We start from the raw sequence: 18,024 nt of genomic DNA, 5'->3' as shown, positions 1-18,024 counted from the left end.
CATTCCGTTCGAACTGTTCGTCGTAAAATGATCTAATATCGACAGTGACCTTCCTCGTGCTTCAAACTATCTGTATGCTAAGTTCCGTCGATTTCATTTGAATGATTTAGGAGTCTATAAAGCGCACACACACACACAGAGACACTTATATTTTATAGATAAGACAGATTCGCAAAGATTAGACAGTGGTAAATAAAATAAAGCAAAGAATTATTCGTCCTACCTTCTTATAAATTGGTAATAAAATAATTCAGATGCGTGTATTCCTTTTTCTTTCTGAAAATGGCACTTACCTGGTTCTTCCACTAAGTAGAGCTAAAATAATTTTTCCATTCTACTTGTTGTAATCTTCGGTGTCCTTACGTTATTGAAATAAGCAGAACTCTTTGTTTATAATTCATACCAATGGAATAAATATAAAATGTATTTAGCATCTCTTGGCATGATGATATTGTTCGCGACCGATTCATGATAGTTCAAATTTATCACTATTAAGTCTCAGCTCAATGGTCCTTTCGAAGGGCTTAAAACACTTAATTCCTAAGTAAAGGTATTAAAACAGATTGTTTCAGTTTTAATAATCACCACATATATCAATATATTTTATACCTATATAAGTATATTTGGTACTTGGCACATAACCCTTCAACATTTCAGTTTTACGTATTTGTCAGTGGCCCCCAACTAAAGCCGCATTAATTGAAAAATGAAAGAAGAAAAAAACAGAACTTCATAAGGAGTTTGGAGCATGACCATTTGTCTGACATTTAATTTACTGTTAAAATAATTAAAAGTAGTGATGGAAAAAAGTTATTTTAATTCTAATTCATTAAAATATTAATACACTATCTTAGCTACCACTGGAAAAAAAAATATATTCTGAAAGTACAGAAAACTTGTAGTAGAATTCTTATCAAAACTAAATCGCCAATTACCATAGTACCAGTAGTACATATTACCGTCCGGGATACATATGAATTAAGCCTCATTTGTGAAAGGTGATATTTTAATGTTTTCTTAAGCGAATTTCCCATTAACCTTTCTTCCATGGGCTTGTCATTTTAGCATGTAGCTTATTTTATATTATTTTAATTAATACACATTTTTTAAAATTATTTTTTATTTATTTTTTTATCGTGCTCATGGACAATTAAATGGCTTCGTGTGCCTTCAAAACTGCATCTGCAAGCTCCAATACATCATTACTGTAGAGGATCTCACAAAGTTCTGAAGCCAGTGGCACCATACCCAGTTGTAAAACATAAGCGGTAAGGGCTGGGCACTCGAGAATGTGATCCGGGGTAAATTCAATATAATCAATATTAATTGAGCATTAGTGTCAATAATAATATACAGATTTTTACTGTTACCCAAAGCACTTTTCTCTTCATTTTTGCTTTTTAGAACAAAAGTTACTTTTTTTATTTCAATTAATACATATTACCAGCATTAATTAAGCATCATTGTCGTAAATGATAGTTAGACGATTTCGTACGGTTCTTATAGAAAATAAATACCTTTACTCCATTTCTTTTTCTTTCTAGTACATAGCTTATTTCCTTTAGTTCAATGTACATATATTACCTTAATTAATTAAGGTATCCGACTACCTTCGGGACAAAATTTTTGAAAAATATATATTTTCCACAACATTATTGCAATTTATATTGTATATTAAGTTAAATAAACATATTTAATAGAGAAAATTTAAATATACAGGAAATTTTTTGTTTAAAGAGTATTTTTTAGATAATTTTAATGAAAATAACTCATTAACGGAAAACACTCTACACAAAAAACTATTGTACATACAGCTATCAAACTTTTTGAGCCGCTTCGTATAGCCCTCTGAAGTGTTATGAACCTCAACTTAAATGATATCATGAAATTAAAAAAATTTATGGAGTGTTAAGCATATTTTTCCATTTTTTTCCACATTTTCTTCACATTATCTATTGCAAAATATGTCATAAAACAAAAAATAATGCAGTTATCTGCATTCTGGAGGTCTGTTATATAACCACCAATACAAGAAACAATCTCTGAAAGTTTGAAGACAAATTTATAATAATTAGTTGAGTTATCTTGTTTTCCGTAGACAAAAAACAGCAAAATTTTTATTTTGAGAAAAACACAATTAAAGTTTATAATTGCATTTTTTCTATAAACTATGAATGTTTGTCAGTAGGAAGTTATTATATTTTATAGGGGGCACATTCCTTCACGCATTTTCTTAGTTTTATTTAACGTAGCGATATTTTAACGTATTATTTAGCGATATTTTAAAGTATTTAGTGAATAACATCAAAAGCCTACTACTTATAAAGCATTTGACACAGGAACAATTTTTTATTAAACAACCATCTTACTGTATTTTCACACTTTAATATATATGTCTAAATATAGTTCTTATTAATAATTAAAAGTAAAAAATATTTTTTATAATATTTATAATAGCCCAAATCTAGAATTTTCTTCTAAATGCAATTTGTTATCATAGCAAACCGGACAACATAATGAAGCTAATATCATCATCAAGATCTCAATATCAATTATTCGATTGCCACACAGATTGTTTTTATCCAAAGGCATCAGTTCTTTATTGACTTCCATAGAAATCGATAATTTTGAAGAGCTTGAAGTAATAGATTCTTCTGCTTCACACAATTTTGAATAGATGGAATAATCAACTTTACTCAAATCATCGCTTTTGTTGGCATGTTGATTACCGTAATATTTACGTTTCTTAGATCGAGAAGTACGTCCTTTACCCATCTCAATAAATTTATCAAAATAAATAACGAATTTTTTTGAAAGAAATCAATAAATTTCTTCAAAACAAATCAAAATCAATATATAGAAAGTACGCTTCAAATATAAACAAACTATCAGAAAATATGCTAACTTTTCATATTACCCACAAACAGTAACCACGAAACGTAAAATCTAATTAAAATATAATTCAGATTATTAGCCGAGAGTTTAAGAGCTTTTAAAAATTAAATATCTAAGAAAAATAAACACACAAATAGAAATGGAACCGAAACTATTACCTACTACCGGTTTAATTTTTGTAATTTCCGGTAAGTTAGACAGCTGTCATTTGTTACTAAAATAGCTATAACTAAAGTTCTGCTTGACGTGCATTCAAAAACAAAACAGTTTTGAAAACTAGAAAAATTGGGCATTATTATAAAGCAATAAAATAAAAAAGTGGTTTTTTGTGAAAATCCTCGTTTTAAAGGTAGTCGGATACCTTAAGCATCATTGGCGTAATTCAGACTCATTGGCGTCGAGTTTTTATGTTTCCCCTAAACGAATTAGTACCACTTTCCCATTAATTTTCGCCTTTGAATAGATAAATATTTTTTTTTCTATTTCATTACCGTTGATTTCAAATATTTATTTTTTTAAAAAACACTTTTAAAATAATTAATATAAATAAAATAAAATCGCGTAGGATCAGACAAAGTATAAATCTGATGACGTAAACCACGAGTGCTACCACGTCCATCGAATTCATCTGACATAGCGAATATAATATAATTAAATACATGCAATAAACTATTTTTTGACCAAACAGAGCTATAAGCTAGCAATTATCACTGATGTTATCTTTAAAATATGTGAAACTTTAATCGTTAAATTTAAAACAATGGCTAACGCTCCAATCAGAAAATTCCATTTCGTTTTTCGTGCATCATGCAAGAACAACTTGTCGCAGAATGTTCTAATGTCGACAGTGACCATCCTCGTGCTTGAAACTATCTGTACGCCAAGTTTCATAGCTTTCTGTCGGGTGGTTTAGGAGTCTGTAAAGGACATACACACAGTCATTCATTTTTATATATATAGATATATATTTCTGAATACACATAAAACAGGAAACAGTAAAAGATCATCAGATGTACTTGAAATAGTATATTTGTGTTGATTATTAATAAACTTTTAAAGTTTACTTCGTAAGTATTTTTTTTTAATTTTGAATGATTAATTTCTTATAGAATTCAGCTAATCTGCTTTTAAGTTATGAATTGAAATTCATATCGAGACCTTACTTTTGTAAAATTTTATTGTCATCTTAAAGTTAGGAAGTCTTAATCAACGTATATATTCGAGACTGAACGTTTTAAATCAAGGAACATTTTATTTTGGGATTTTCCGGACTTATAAAGCAGGCAAATGTTATGATTTTTTAATGAAAAATTTACATGTAAATATTTTTTTCTTCCTTGAATTTGATGATAATTCTATGCAGAACAGTTTTCTAGTTCTGACTAAAAACTTTAAGATTATGAGAAAAAAATTAACTCAATGTGAAAATCTTTCAATTCAATATACTTCAATTATTTTCATCTAAGCTTTCTTTACTAAACGTTTCTTAGTTTATGAGTAATGTTTTTTTTCATTGATATTTCTATAAATATTTTAAAAAAAACTTGTTTTTTTTAAAAAAAGTTAATGTCATAAGATTATAAGCTTCTGTATAATTTACATGCTTTAATGTTTGAAGTAATTCAATTCAGAAAATTATGGGATGTAAAGTTTAAATAAACTATTCATATCATTAAATTTAATTGACCAATTTTTCGAGAGTTAGGATTTCTCTCTTAATATAATATATACATATTTTTTTATTTATTGACAAATATATTTATTCCTTCTTTAAAAAAAGCAGTAGACTATTTCGAGATCTATATTGTTACCTGCATAAGAGGGAATATAATTTTATTTTCAAAATTTAATAAACCACTATAAAGAGGAAACATAAACATGCCACACTAAAAAAGTCTCTAGAGCATCCATTCGTTTCAAATAGTAACGCCCCCTATAGGTTGTTAAGTTCACGAATAACACCAGGTGATTAGAAAAATTATTACTTTTTGATGCAGCTCGCGGCTGCTGCATTCCAAATTCATATAGGTTTCCTGAGCTTTTATTTATTGTTTTTTGGCCATTTTCACATGGATTTTTGGGTTTTGATATTTTTATTTGAATTTATTAAGATTTGATGCTACTGGATAGTTTGGCAACAATATATAATTTTAAGTAGTCTCATTTTTCTAAAACAAGTTTTTCTTTTCCTGAAAAATGTCACTTATTAGCTACTTTTTGAAAAAAAACAGTCTGGGCTAAAGAGAAGATACAGAAGTGCTGGTTTATTCCATACTCAAAGCTGCAGCTATGATTCCCCACATCATGACGTCACGCCGCACACAGATCTCAAAAATCAGAACTAGAGGAAATGAAAAATTTGCTGGTGTCAGTAAGAAATGACTTGAACGTTCGACACTTTTCTGATACTAGCTGTTAAATTTTGCTCCGCTAACAAATTATTTCTGTTCAAAAATATAGTATTCATAAATTTTCTTCGTATTCCTTATAAGTATAATAAAATAAAATTTAAAGTTGGAAAAATATCTTAATGGTTGACATCGTTTTCTTATAATTTTCTAACTTTAATTTTTATCTTTTACTGTTAAATAAATAAAAGCATGTAAGAACAATTTTATAGTAACATATTGTTCTAGAATAATATGTAACTATAAAAGTATCATCATATTTTATTAATTTTTATGCCTTATTTTAATATATTTTCTTATTATGTAATAACTTTCTTAAATTGTAATAACACTTTATTCGTATATATTATCACTAGGAAGTAAAAATATTAAATGCTAATTACTAAAAAAGTAATTTTTGACGGTGATACCTGATTGCGCTAATGGTTTTCTAAAATATGGTGGACTGCGCTGCTAACATCTTATCCCCCTCTAAGAAAGAATGGTGGACTGCGCTAAAGGCAACCCTTATGCCCATCCCTCCAACTTCATTCATGCTGTAAAACAATTTCTGATAAAAGCATCGTCTCGCCAATATTGTTCGCCAGAAGCTAGTGTACTGAGGGGGGGGGGGAATTTGTCAATAAGTTTTCCTCCATCTTTTAGTAATTTTCATTTAAAAGGAATTTTTTATTGGCTTGTAAATTTTAATACTTCTGTAATTTTAAAATACAAACTATTTTTAAACTGTGAAAAAAAAAATATAGTTCATTTTTAAGTTACATATGGCTTTCAAAGTTTCGAAAATCGGTCAAAATTTTAATTAGACCTATGCAATTGTTTCAAGAATATTGGTTAAAAAGTTGAAAATAATATACATTTGTTGCCCACTTGTCGTCTTAAGTTGGTTTAAAAGTAAAAGTTCAGGTTGCAGTATCAAGTTTTAATTAAATTGAAAAAACCTTACTTTAATATTTAATAATTTGAATTTATTTAATATATTTTATAATTTAAAATTTAAATAATTTTTTACATGCAAATTTAGAATATATTTAGTAATTTGAATTTTAAACCAGTTTTAACCAATCTATCTTAACCAAATTTCTGCATATTACTTTTGAAAAAATATATAAACATGAAATGTTTGAATTTTTGCAGTTCTTGAACTAAAAAGTTTATGACTACAACTCTGACTAGAAGCCATGGTTGGCAATCATTATTTTTTTTACTCCAAAATCGTACATATTTAATTTACATTGAATTTTTTATTGTTCGAATGAAATTAATTGGATTTTTTAAAATTTACCATCCAAAGCATCTGATACAATTATTTAATAATACTACTGTTTAAAAATAGAAGTAAAATAGTTAATATTTCTTATTAAAAATGGATAAAATTATTATATTATTACACACTAATCACTGCGCTAAGAAAAAAAAATCATAGTTATATTTCTCAGGTTCAACTTGGTGATAATTGTTAAAAATCGGGTGACAATTTGTCAACTAGACATCTAATAAAAAGTAAAGTTCTGGTTTGAGGAAGTCTTGACACACTCTAACTCTGTATTCAATAAGATATAAAAGCATTGCATTTTAATTAGCAAAAAAATAAATGGATATAATTGAAATATGCTTTTTGAAAATTATTTTAAACATATTAAATGGAAAATTACATTTAAAGATTTCATATCACTCTTATTTAAGTGTAGATTTTGAAGCATAATAATTTACATGAATATCCCTTTCGATATTTCTTAGTAGAAAAATCTTTCAATCCACATCAAATTTCTTAGTAAAAAAATGTTTTAAATTATACTTTTTTCAATTAATATTTTTTAATCATTTTGTTGAAATTATTTATTAATTTAAAAAAAAAATCTCTATTGATTCACATCAATGCATTTTATAATGAAAGGGATAACATAATGATTTCAATGCATATGCCTTTTATTATTCCGTAGTAAAAAAAATAGCTTCCTTAGTAAACATACATTTTCAATTAAATCAGACTTTTAAAAATTCCCACATTTAAGAATGTATTTATTAATTATACTGTATGAAAATATTTAAAACTTAAATTAAAAATTTTTTTAAAAATTAATTCATAATTAATGCTATAAAATTATGCTTGTTTAAGTTAATGTTTTTTTTTTAAATTAAACTGATTTAAATTAGTGATTTCTTTTAAAAAAATTGTAATGATTTAATCAGGATTTAATTCATGACTAAAATCAAATAATTTTTGCCAATCCTGACAGAAGCAATCAGAAACTTAGAAATCTAGTATATTTTTTTAAAATTTAATTTATGTGTTTTTAAAGAAAAACTTTAAAATAAAGGTGAATTATTTCGTACATTTTTTCTCATTTGAAATTATTGTTAACAAATTCTTTTTAATTTACTTACAGTAACTTCGTAGTAGGAAATTGATTTTCTATATATATATATAATATTGAAAATCATATTTATACAACAGTAAGGAATTAGTTTTAAAAAAATCATTTCAAATGAGAACTATATATATATATATATATATATATATATATATATATATATATATATATATATATATATATATATATATATATATATATAATAAATTAAGTGAAAGGTTTACATTTAAAATAACAAAGTATACATATAAAAGTATATAAGTTATAATATTTAGAAAAGTATCTAAGCATTAGTTTGTTAAGCCAGTGTTATACATGCCAGGATACGTTAACAAAATTGATTAAAAAAATTTCCTTTTAAAGCTGTTAAATCTAACTATTTTACTCCTATAAATTAAACAAACACCTATTTTTATTGGAAAATATTTAAGTTAATGATTTTACTCTCATGAAAATCTATGAACGTTAGCTTAAATTATCCTTAAATAAAAAATGTTGAGAAGATTTTTGAAGTAAGTAGTAAGGTGCTATATGAGACCTCTTCATATTGAAAAAAAAATTAGCATTATTTCAATTCAATAGGAAAGTATCCATTAATTGATCGCATAAATAATGTTCTTTACTAAATTAGCGAGAAAATCGGGAAATAAAAATATCTGTATATAAATATGAGAAGAAAAAACATAGTAAGTTTCGAAATTTGCTCAAAATAGTTCGTTTAATGCTTAAATAAAGTATTTAACCATATAAGCACTTTCTAGTTTGATTGCACATCTGTTTAGTGATATGGCTGGTAAATCGAGCGTAAACAACAACAAACTTCCTACAACGGGATGGGACCTAGTAATTACAATTGTATATTTATGAAATCAAAATAAAATTATGCAAAGTCAAAACTATTTGATATACCATTATTAGACTTATATAGTTACTTTCTGAGAAAAGGCTTTGTTTTCATTTTATGAAACTGTAAAACATGCAAATTGAACATTTAAATTTTAATGTGAATAATGAACTGTATAATTATACCTAATAACAAATTTGAAAACAGATTATTAAATAATTTCTACACTGCTTAACATTTATTTAATTTACAATTATATTATTTACATATAAATATTATATTCTAAAAAACAATTTAGAGCTAAACAAATTAATGAATTAACAAAATGAAACAATTTTAATGAATAAGAAATTACAAGTATGTAACAGAATGTTTAAAAATTTCTGAGAAAGAAAAAAAGAATGTTAGAACTACTAACAAAGGTAACATCTAAATCCCACAATAATAAGAGATGCATTTCAAAAAGTGTAATCTTGAAATTACGCCTGTGGCGAGATTAGTCATTAGTCTCTCAACAATTTCCTTTCTTTTTCGGTAAGAAGTATTAGAAATTCGCTTATTTTCCGATACACTATTTCGTGAAATGTACACGTCTATCTGAACATTTTTCAAGACTTCTATAAAAACAAATATATTGGGATGAGGAGCATTGAAATTCTTCCCAAAGTGTGAGTGAAATGACTCACAGGCATTCGTTGTTCGTTCAGAATTAATAGATGCTGAAGCCCACATAGAAAATGGAAATAGACTATCATCAGCCATATAATTATTTACCAAGTAATCAGTAAATTTTACAACTCTCTCATCATTTGGCTGATGTGGCATTATTTCATAAGCAAATGCATCGTCAGCATCCTCTGGGTCTAAGAGTGGCAAACCAAATAGTAACCGTAGCCATTGACCAATGCAACTATTTCTATCTTTGTACTCGGCCGTTAACCCTAAGTGTTGAATGTGACGCCACCAAGCTTGTGCCAAATGGAATCTACATCCAACTAATTTGCTTTCTGGCCATACAGTGAGCACAGAATTGTGAATTGCTCTCTCAAAATCCACAACAACAGTTTCTGGAGACAGTTGTAAATTAAGCAGGCTACATTGCTGTTTTAAGTGCTGGAACATATTTGTATAAGTAACTTCCTGTTTGCTGCTTAACAAAGAGAATACTAATGGAATATAATGTCCATTTTCCACAGTGTGTATGATGAAAAGCTGATAGAAGAATTTTGGGCAGTAGTTAAAAGTTCCATCAACAAATATTTTGGCACGGGAACAAAGGTACTTTAAATTAGAATCAGTTGAGAAAATAATATTATTTATCCTATCATTCACCTTCAGCATTGATTCACCCAGATTAGATGTTATATCTAATTGGTTTACTGATTCGTGTACGTCTGCTATATTAAGTGAAGTGGTAATGTAGGTAAATTTTTTCTCCGTGCACAATATAGGCTTTTTTTTATGTATTCAACTTCCTTCACAGTTAACTCTTGAGCTACATGTAATGGTGCTTCTCGTATTTCCTTTCTAACAACTTTTCTTGGAGCATCGGTTATGTCATCTATCTTCTGTCTTAAATTATTGAAGATATATTGCCGATTTAAAGTTTTGGAGGGGCTATGATTATGAGCTGCTTCATTTTCTAGAATCGTTGTAGAGAGTTCATCCATGTATAATTTCGCTAAACAATTTTTCTTCGTACAACGCCATTTCCAACCTTTAGAGCACTCCCTATCTTTTCTAAATTTATGCCCTTCGAAAATAATTAATTGCTTTCCTCTCTCACTAAGCATAAATTCCATTGGTGAATCTAATAAAAATAATCTAAAATAAGAAAAAAGAAAACTGAGTACGTTCACACGCGTGACGAAAAATATTAGTCGCATATATAGAAGACGGACTGCTTCGGAGCTCTTTGCTTCAGACTAAACTGTGTCGATGGCTCTAATGATAAGAAGTAAAAGCCCAAAATAAAAATCAAGAAAAATGTGAATGCCACATGTTTTATCTTTAAAATAAACCACCTGTTACAACGTTTCACAAAAAGAGTGAAAGTAGTGAAGACCAGAGAAATATGATTGATAAATTCATTGTAATCTTTGAAAAGAAATTAACAAAGGCTGCGCCAGCATACAAAAGCTGACCAGTATTCAATATAGACTTTTGATTATCAATAGTGAATATAATCCATATTTCACTAACTCTCTGTCCATAGATAAGAGTTGGAGGTCCTGTCACTCTTTCTTCATTCATAGAAAAATCAAAATGTTTCACCTGTATTGAGCGGTAACATCAAAATAAATAATAGTGTGAATAATTTCCTGGAAAATTTTGCTTTTCATTGTTAATGTAAAAATATTTGTTTAGAAAGTAAGATCAAAACTGCTTTACGCCATTTTAGGAATGATATTCTTGAAAAAGAAACAAAATTTCAGTCGTTATATAGGAATGTGCAGTCCTGAACAGACCTTCGAATGGGTGTTAAGACAATATTACGTATATAAAATAGCAAGTAAGACTTCATGCATAGGTCGTTGTAATGGAAGGATCTAAGTAATGGAACATAAAGAGCGTACATGTGAGTTGCCGCTTAGTATTTAAATAAAAATGAGGATTATAGTAAATTTAGATTGCATAACTTAATTTTGTCCCAATTAAGACGAGACTAATTATTTTGCTTTACACATTATACAATAATAAAGTTTTCAAAAAACTCAAATTATATATTTAAGATATTCAGCTTACCCTTCGTATGATAAATACAATACAAAAAAATTACACATTCATAATTTTATATACAAAATTTTTTTATTATTCACCTTATTGAAACTGATATTAAATTTTCATTTACTAATGATTAGTTATTTTCAACTTTTCTTTTGAGTTGACTCTGTAATTTTCTCTGTTATTGTCGCGGAACACTATGTGCAGGAGTTCTGAAGTTTGGACATCGACTTCAAACAATTTTAATCCTCTATTCTAAAAATCGTTAAAAAAATTTTATTAGTCAGTTCGGGAGAGATGTTTGAAAAAAAAATTTTTAGCATTAGTTTTAGATTAGTCATTGTTATAACTGAAACTGCAGACGATCCTGTTTATGATTATATTGCACATTCCTTAATGCTTAATTATTACAAGATTATTTTGTTTATAATAATGGCTTTAAAACGCGTTTCCATACAGCTAAATGATTTGAAATCAACAACGGTAATTGAAATAAAAATAAGATATGTTCAATAAAGCAAAATCAATAGAGAAAAGATACTTATTCATTAATAGAAACCATAAACAAATTGCTATGTATTATTGTCACTTATAATGCTTAATTAAATTTGGTAATTAACTCTACTGGTATATACTGTTTTCAATCGGTATTATTTTACTATTGTCTAAATCTAATAGCATAAAAGCCATCGACGAGGGCTATAAATAAAAAAAAAATGTTGGTACATGTCTTTTAGTCTTATTTGATTTTGTAGTGTTGATTAGAGCTGTGAAGTCTGTTGAAATGTTCGAACCCAACATTGATTCCGGATTTTCCCATAAACTTGACTCGATCACTAAATACAATTAAAATTATCACGCAATTCTAGGGAAGAATTAATTGTTACGAAATCTTTTATAATTTTTTTGTAATATAACTTAATACCATTTAACTAATTTGAATGCTAATAAAAAAACCTCTATCTTTATTCTTTTTATCTACTAAGTTGATAATTGAGTCAATCAGCAGATTAATATAAGCTTTACTCTATACTTAATGCAATACAAAGTATATCGAGTTTTGCTGTCAATTCAAAATTTAGAAAAAAGAAAATATTGGAAACAATTTTTTTAAAGGCAGGTTCCCTAATCACCTAATAAAAATCCTAATATGTCCTATAAAATAAGATAGTTTCAGAAAACAACAACTTTTCTAAAGTTTTGTTAGGAAAAGCAAAACTTAAAATACTGAGTGTAACTTTTAACTTATGAGAGTTGAGTTGACATAGTCTCAGTTGATTTTCCAAGTACATGTTTTTTTTTAATATAGCTTTAATCATAAAAGGCGTTGCAAGAATTTCTTATAAATTATTTTTTTAAAAAATAAAAGTTGGTATCTTATTTGATATTTTTATATTATTCGACTTTTTATCTTCATTTCTAGAGTCAATACGAAAATCTTGCAACAAATTTTAAGATAAAATTTAATTAAGTGCCATAATATCAGAAAAATAAACTGAAACTATATTAATTCGATTTTCTCAAAATTAGAAAATTACACTCAATATTCTAATTTTTAATTCATCGAATAAAACTATAAAAGAGTTGTTTTGTAAAATTTTTATAAATTATTTCATTCTTACTCTTAAGCTATCTCGTGATTGAAACTGTTTCTTAATTTTAACTACAAAACACTGAGTACTATATTTAAACAAAATAATGCGGTTAAATGTTTCCTAATCAAATTTTTTATTCATAATAAATCAAAAGTTGAAAAGAGAATAACACAATGTTCTCAAATGCATAGGTTCACCCGCACTTTAATTACATTTGTAAATTCACTTACCCATAAAGATAATAAAATTGTAATGATAAATGCAATACTATCAGTAAATGTATTATATTCTAATTGTAAATCGAATCCTGTTTGCAACATCTCGAATTTAGTAACTTGGCCTAATATATTTTGATATATTTCTTGGCCAAGTAGAAGCTTATCGCCAAGTTAGTGCTTGATTTTTATAAATTGCAGCCCTCACATGTCTATGAGGAGGGAGATCTACCTACAAACGTTATCAACCAGCAGCGCAATCAGCATACTGTTAGGGGTGGGGGTTATAGTAGAGGCAATTACTGAGCGCAGTCCACCATTGCCCAATTTTTGAGTATATAATAATGGTTATAAATCACTTGCTCATAAATATTTAAAATTAAGGCGTTATAATTAAAAAAGCCGCTAATTAGATGCGAATTAATTTAGTTTTAAAGTGAGAAGTTGAAACTTTCGCCGCCGACTGAAGCTCGGAGTGGCACGAATCTTTATATAGGAGAGCCCTTCTATTCTCTCTTTAGCCCTAAAAAATAAGTTGTTTTACCTCAATCTTAGCAGTCTCTTGCTAAAGGAGGACCTGTAACTCTTCTTTAAAAGGAAATTAAATGCGACCACCTGAAATTAAAAATAGGGGGGAAAAATAAGAAATAGCAATCAAATCACAAAATAAAATTAATAAATTCATAATTTTTTTTGTTTTACAATATAAATGTGTACAGTGCGCAAAAAAAAAAAAAAAATCACACGAATAAACTTTGTTTTAAATAATCGGATTTTCTCGAAATCGGACACAAAATCGTATTTTCTCTGAATTGGCATATAACTTTTTTGTTTGTTTGCATACTTGAAAACTTAAAATTTGAAATATACAGCAATATAGATAATGTGGCTCTCATAGTTTAGTTAGGAGAGCTGATGCAAGTCTGGTCCCCTTAAAGTTATTTTCACTTTTAGCGTTTTTAGTCAGACTTTAAAGACTAATTTAATAATTTCTTTAATATAACTTTTTTGTTTGTTTGCATACTTGAAAACTTAAAATTTGAAATATACAGCAATATAGATAATGTGGCTCTCATAGTTTAGTTAGGAGAGCTGATGCAAGTCTGGTCCCCTTAAAGTTATTTTCACTTTTAGCGTTTTTAGTCAGACTTTAAAGACTAATTTAATAATTTCTAATTAGATTGCACCCACACATAAAACTCATTTACCTAAAGATTATTTCATGCAAAAAACAGTAATTTTTAATAATTAATTATTAATTTTTATTATTTAATTGTGGATGAAAAGAATTTAATAAGGTATAAATTTTTTATACCATATTTATGTACGTATATTTCTGGAATGAAATCTAAAGTTTCAATTGTTTTTGTTTAGTAGAATCGGGGAAAAATTAAAATGAATTATTTTTAAAAAAATAGTTTGATGTCAACAAAAAATATTTAGATGGGGAGATTAATATTTAAAAGTGGTTAGTTCACGAGACGAACTTGACTCACGCACCTGTAGCGTAAAATTACATTCATATTTCTGTAGACAGATTGTGGGTTAGAGTTCCCTTTCTGTTAGGCTAACTGCGGGAGGTTTTCAAGTTCATCTTCTAACGTCCGTGCAACCCAAATGGGGGTTCGTTCCATCAAAAAAGTCGTCCACAAATGAAAATTTCTCCCAATGCTTGATCCATGAGTTCCCTTCTACGTCATTGGGTTCAAAATTATAAGGCTATGAATTACCAATGGCCCAAAATTGGGTCAGCTCTTCAACGACTCTTACAAAATAAAATAACAAAATTGTTAATATATATATATATTTTAAAAATTTGCGATTACAACGCATGAATACACCTCTAGCGGAGTAGAAATTTTCAGGCTACTATTTATCAAGTTTTCGTTCAGTTCCATCAGAATAACTGCATTGGTAGTCCTTTTTATTTTACCAGCGGATGGGAAATAAAATTTCTCTAAGAAAAAAGCTAAAGAACATGACAAAACAATCTAGAACATATGTAAATCTTTCTTTTAAAAGAATGCAAACAACATTTAAAAAAAATTTTTTTCATCAAGGCTTTCTTTATCAACGAATTTCTAACATCATTTCGTTGAACTGAGAACTTTCAATTTCGTAATCGCATATTATTACGGATACTTATTACGGTAAAATAAGTTTTTTAATTTTCAATTCAGTGTAAATTTAAATGAAGATATTTAAGTGCGTGATTTAAAATAATTTAGAACGTGTAGAACAGTTTTATTGATCATCAGATTTACTTGAAATAGTGCATTTGTGCTGATTATTAAACAATTTTTAATGTTTTTTTAGTAAGTATTTTTTAATTTTGAATGATCAATTTCAACTAGAATTCAGGTGTTCTGTTTTTAAGTTACTATTTGAAATTCATATCAAGACTTTACAATTATAAAATTTTATAGTCTTTTTAAAGTTATGAAATGATTATTTAAGTATATATTTGAGAATAAAATTTTTAAATCAAAGAACATTTTATTTGGGGATATTTTCTAACTTATAAAGCAGGTAAATGTTATGATATTTTAATAAAAAGTTTACATGTAAATACTTTTCTTATTTAATTTGATAATAGTTCTATGCAACATGTTTTTCTAGGTCTGATTAAGAATTTCAAGATTAAGAGAAAAAAATCAACTCAATATTAAAATCTTTCATTTCAATATGAGGAATTTTTAGAAATTTTTTTTTAGCTATAAGCATTCTTTATTTTACGCTTTTTTGTTTATAAGTAATAATTTTTCTTCGATTGAAAACTTAAAACTTATCTATAAAAACTGTCAAAAAATCTTGTTTTTCAAAATAAAATTACTCAAGATTGTATGTTTCTATATACTTTGCATATTTGAAGTAACTTGATTCCGAAAATTATAGGATGTAATGTTTAAATAGACTATTCCTCAAATTGAATAGAGCAATTTCTGGAGAATTTTAATTTCTTTCTTACAAGAATATTAATACATATTTTTTTATTTTATTTATTTACCAATATTTCTCCATTGTGCTTTAAGTGTCTGAGAAACATTCTATTATGAAATTCTACTTTGTCACCTGCATAAGAAGGGATACAAACTTCACAGTTAAAAAGCTACAATAAAAACAGGAACGTAACCAGTGTTCGGCATTAGAGCGCTACAAAGTAGTGAAACTACCGTGGTCTCTATTTTCTAGTGTTGTGCGATATTTTTTAAACAAAGTTTATTGATACAAGAAAAAAAAGTACTTTCCAGCGATTCCTCAACTTCTTTTAACGTTAGTTAAATAAAGAAACAACGTTCAAACGCAAAAAATGTTTCGGATCTCATTGGTGCTAATCACTGTCATGTTCGTCAACGTTTGCAATAAGAATGCCTCTGTAGCCGAGCGTTGCTCTACTAAGATAGGCATCTGATGCTTTGAAAAATCGATCGAGTAGATCTTGAGAAGTAAAATTTTAAATATTTGTCTTTTTTAAAATTCGATTTCACATGTACTATAAAGAACGTTTTTGTGTCTGATTTCGTAAGTTAAAACATCGCATGCGTTATTTAATTAGCATATTTGCAATCCCCCTCTCAAACCATTAAGAATGAGTCATAGAAAGGGAGGATCTGATAATTATATCAAAAGTTATTCAGGTTGGGCCGTTTTTTGTTTTGTTTTTTGCTCTGTATCATGTCTTGGAGAAAAAGCATTGTCTATAAAAAAGCATGGATCCCTTAAATCACAAATATTTGATAATTTCGTAGCATTTCTTATATCACTGTCACGAAAAGCATAGAGTTTGAAAATTAAAAGAACAAATTCGTAAAAAGTGCTTTAAAATAAAATAAAAAAAACTATTTCATGTAAACATAAGATAAAACTTCTTAATATCTCCTCATATTTTAAAGAGTCAAATTTTTGCATTCAAAATAATTTTGAATATTGGTGAAAATTAAGATATGTCTTCTATAAGTTGCAAAGTGGTGACTACATTTCGAAAGTACTTTGTAGTCGCCACATTTAAAAATAAAGTAGCTGCTGTTAAATACGATTGTAAGAAAGTTATTGTAGTTAACTACAAAGAAAATGTAGTTTTTCCGACCACAGCTCAGTGGGCCAGCATCCAAGGTTTCGTGGCCAAAATTAGAATTTCGATAAAATTTGTTTCAAAATATTTAGGGGTTTTTATGTGCAGGTAAATTGAATTCATAGTTGAAATTTTGAAATGCACTAAAATAGCCAAAAAACAAAATGGCATCTGAAATATGCTGAACAAAAATAAAAACATAATATAGTACGTTTAAATAATTAAATATAGCAATGAAAATATAATAATTTTCGTAATTTCATATTAAAAATGAAAAGCAAATTATATTTCCGAAGTAATATTACAAAATAACGCGAAAACATGAAGAAAAAAAAAACATAATTTTTGTTTTCCTGAATATTAAGTTCACTTTTGCAATACTGGGAAAATGGGGCAGGTTTTTTCGAAAGAAGAAACATCAAAGGAGACAACAACAAAAAAGTTTAGCTAATTACGTCATGGAGTTTTTTGGAATTGTAAAATGTCAAATGATAAGATATAAACTATAAGTTTGTCAAGAGCATTAACTAATCCAACAAATTGAAAAATTGCACTATAATTTAACACTGATTACTCTGATAAAAATGTAACAGTAAGGTGGAATTCCAACATATATTTCGGAAATAAAAATTTAAAGTTACATTTAAAAAAAAAAATTTAGCATATTTTTCATTGCATTGTACTCTTGTCGGTTCAAAAAGTAAACTATAAAGTTTGGAATGATTATGAATACTTAATTTGGGACATATTAAAACTGCCTACGCATATTTTAGTTGAAAAATGAATTTTTTGTTTTTGGCTAAAGATCATAGTCTTCTGGCCCACAGTGCACAGGACGAAACCATGTTACACTGCAGAAATCTCCAGAGCAACTGCACATAATAACAACGTACTCT

The 18,024-nt window shown here is 27.5% G+C and overlaps 2 protein-coding genes across 14 annotated transcripts in view; one reads left to right on the top strand and one right to left on the bottom strand.

Annotated features, from left to right (window-relative positions):
* LOC147810084 (uncharacterized) overlaps nucleotides 1-18,024 on the top strand; it is a 391,466-nt gene that overhangs the window by 249,335 nt on the left and 124,107 nt on the right.
* The window catches only part of LOC147810087 (calcium-dependent secretion activator-like), a 66,067-nt gene continuing 51,654 nt past the window's right edge, over nucleotides 3,612-18,024 (bottom strand). For 12 of the 14 annotated variants that reach the window (XR_015434177.1, XR_015434178.1, XR_015434181.1 and 9 more), the window contains 2 exons: nucleotides 13,601-13,671; nucleotides 3,612-3,812 (listed from right to left, as the gene is read on the bottom strand). The gene's annotated coding sequence lies outside the window, so the exon portion shown is untranslated. Of the gene's footprint in view, nucleotides 3,813-4,476; nucleotides 5,237-11,346; nucleotides 11,502-13,600; nucleotides 13,672-18,024 lie in introns of those variants that run through there. The other 2 variants (XR_015434180.1, XM_087164958.1) reach the window with 2 other exon arrangements.

Source organism: Parasteatoda tepidariorum, chromosome 5 (assembly GCF_982258835.1).
Source record: "Parasteatoda tepidariorum strain Cologne lab strain chromosome 5, Ptep-v5.0, whole genome shotgun sequence".
Lineage (NCBI taxonomy): Eukaryota > Metazoa > Arthropoda > Arachnida > Araneae > Theridiidae > Parasteatoda > Parasteatoda tepidariorum.
Note: the sequence above shows the minus strand (reverse complement) of the source record. Positions and strands in the feature narration are given on the sequence as shown.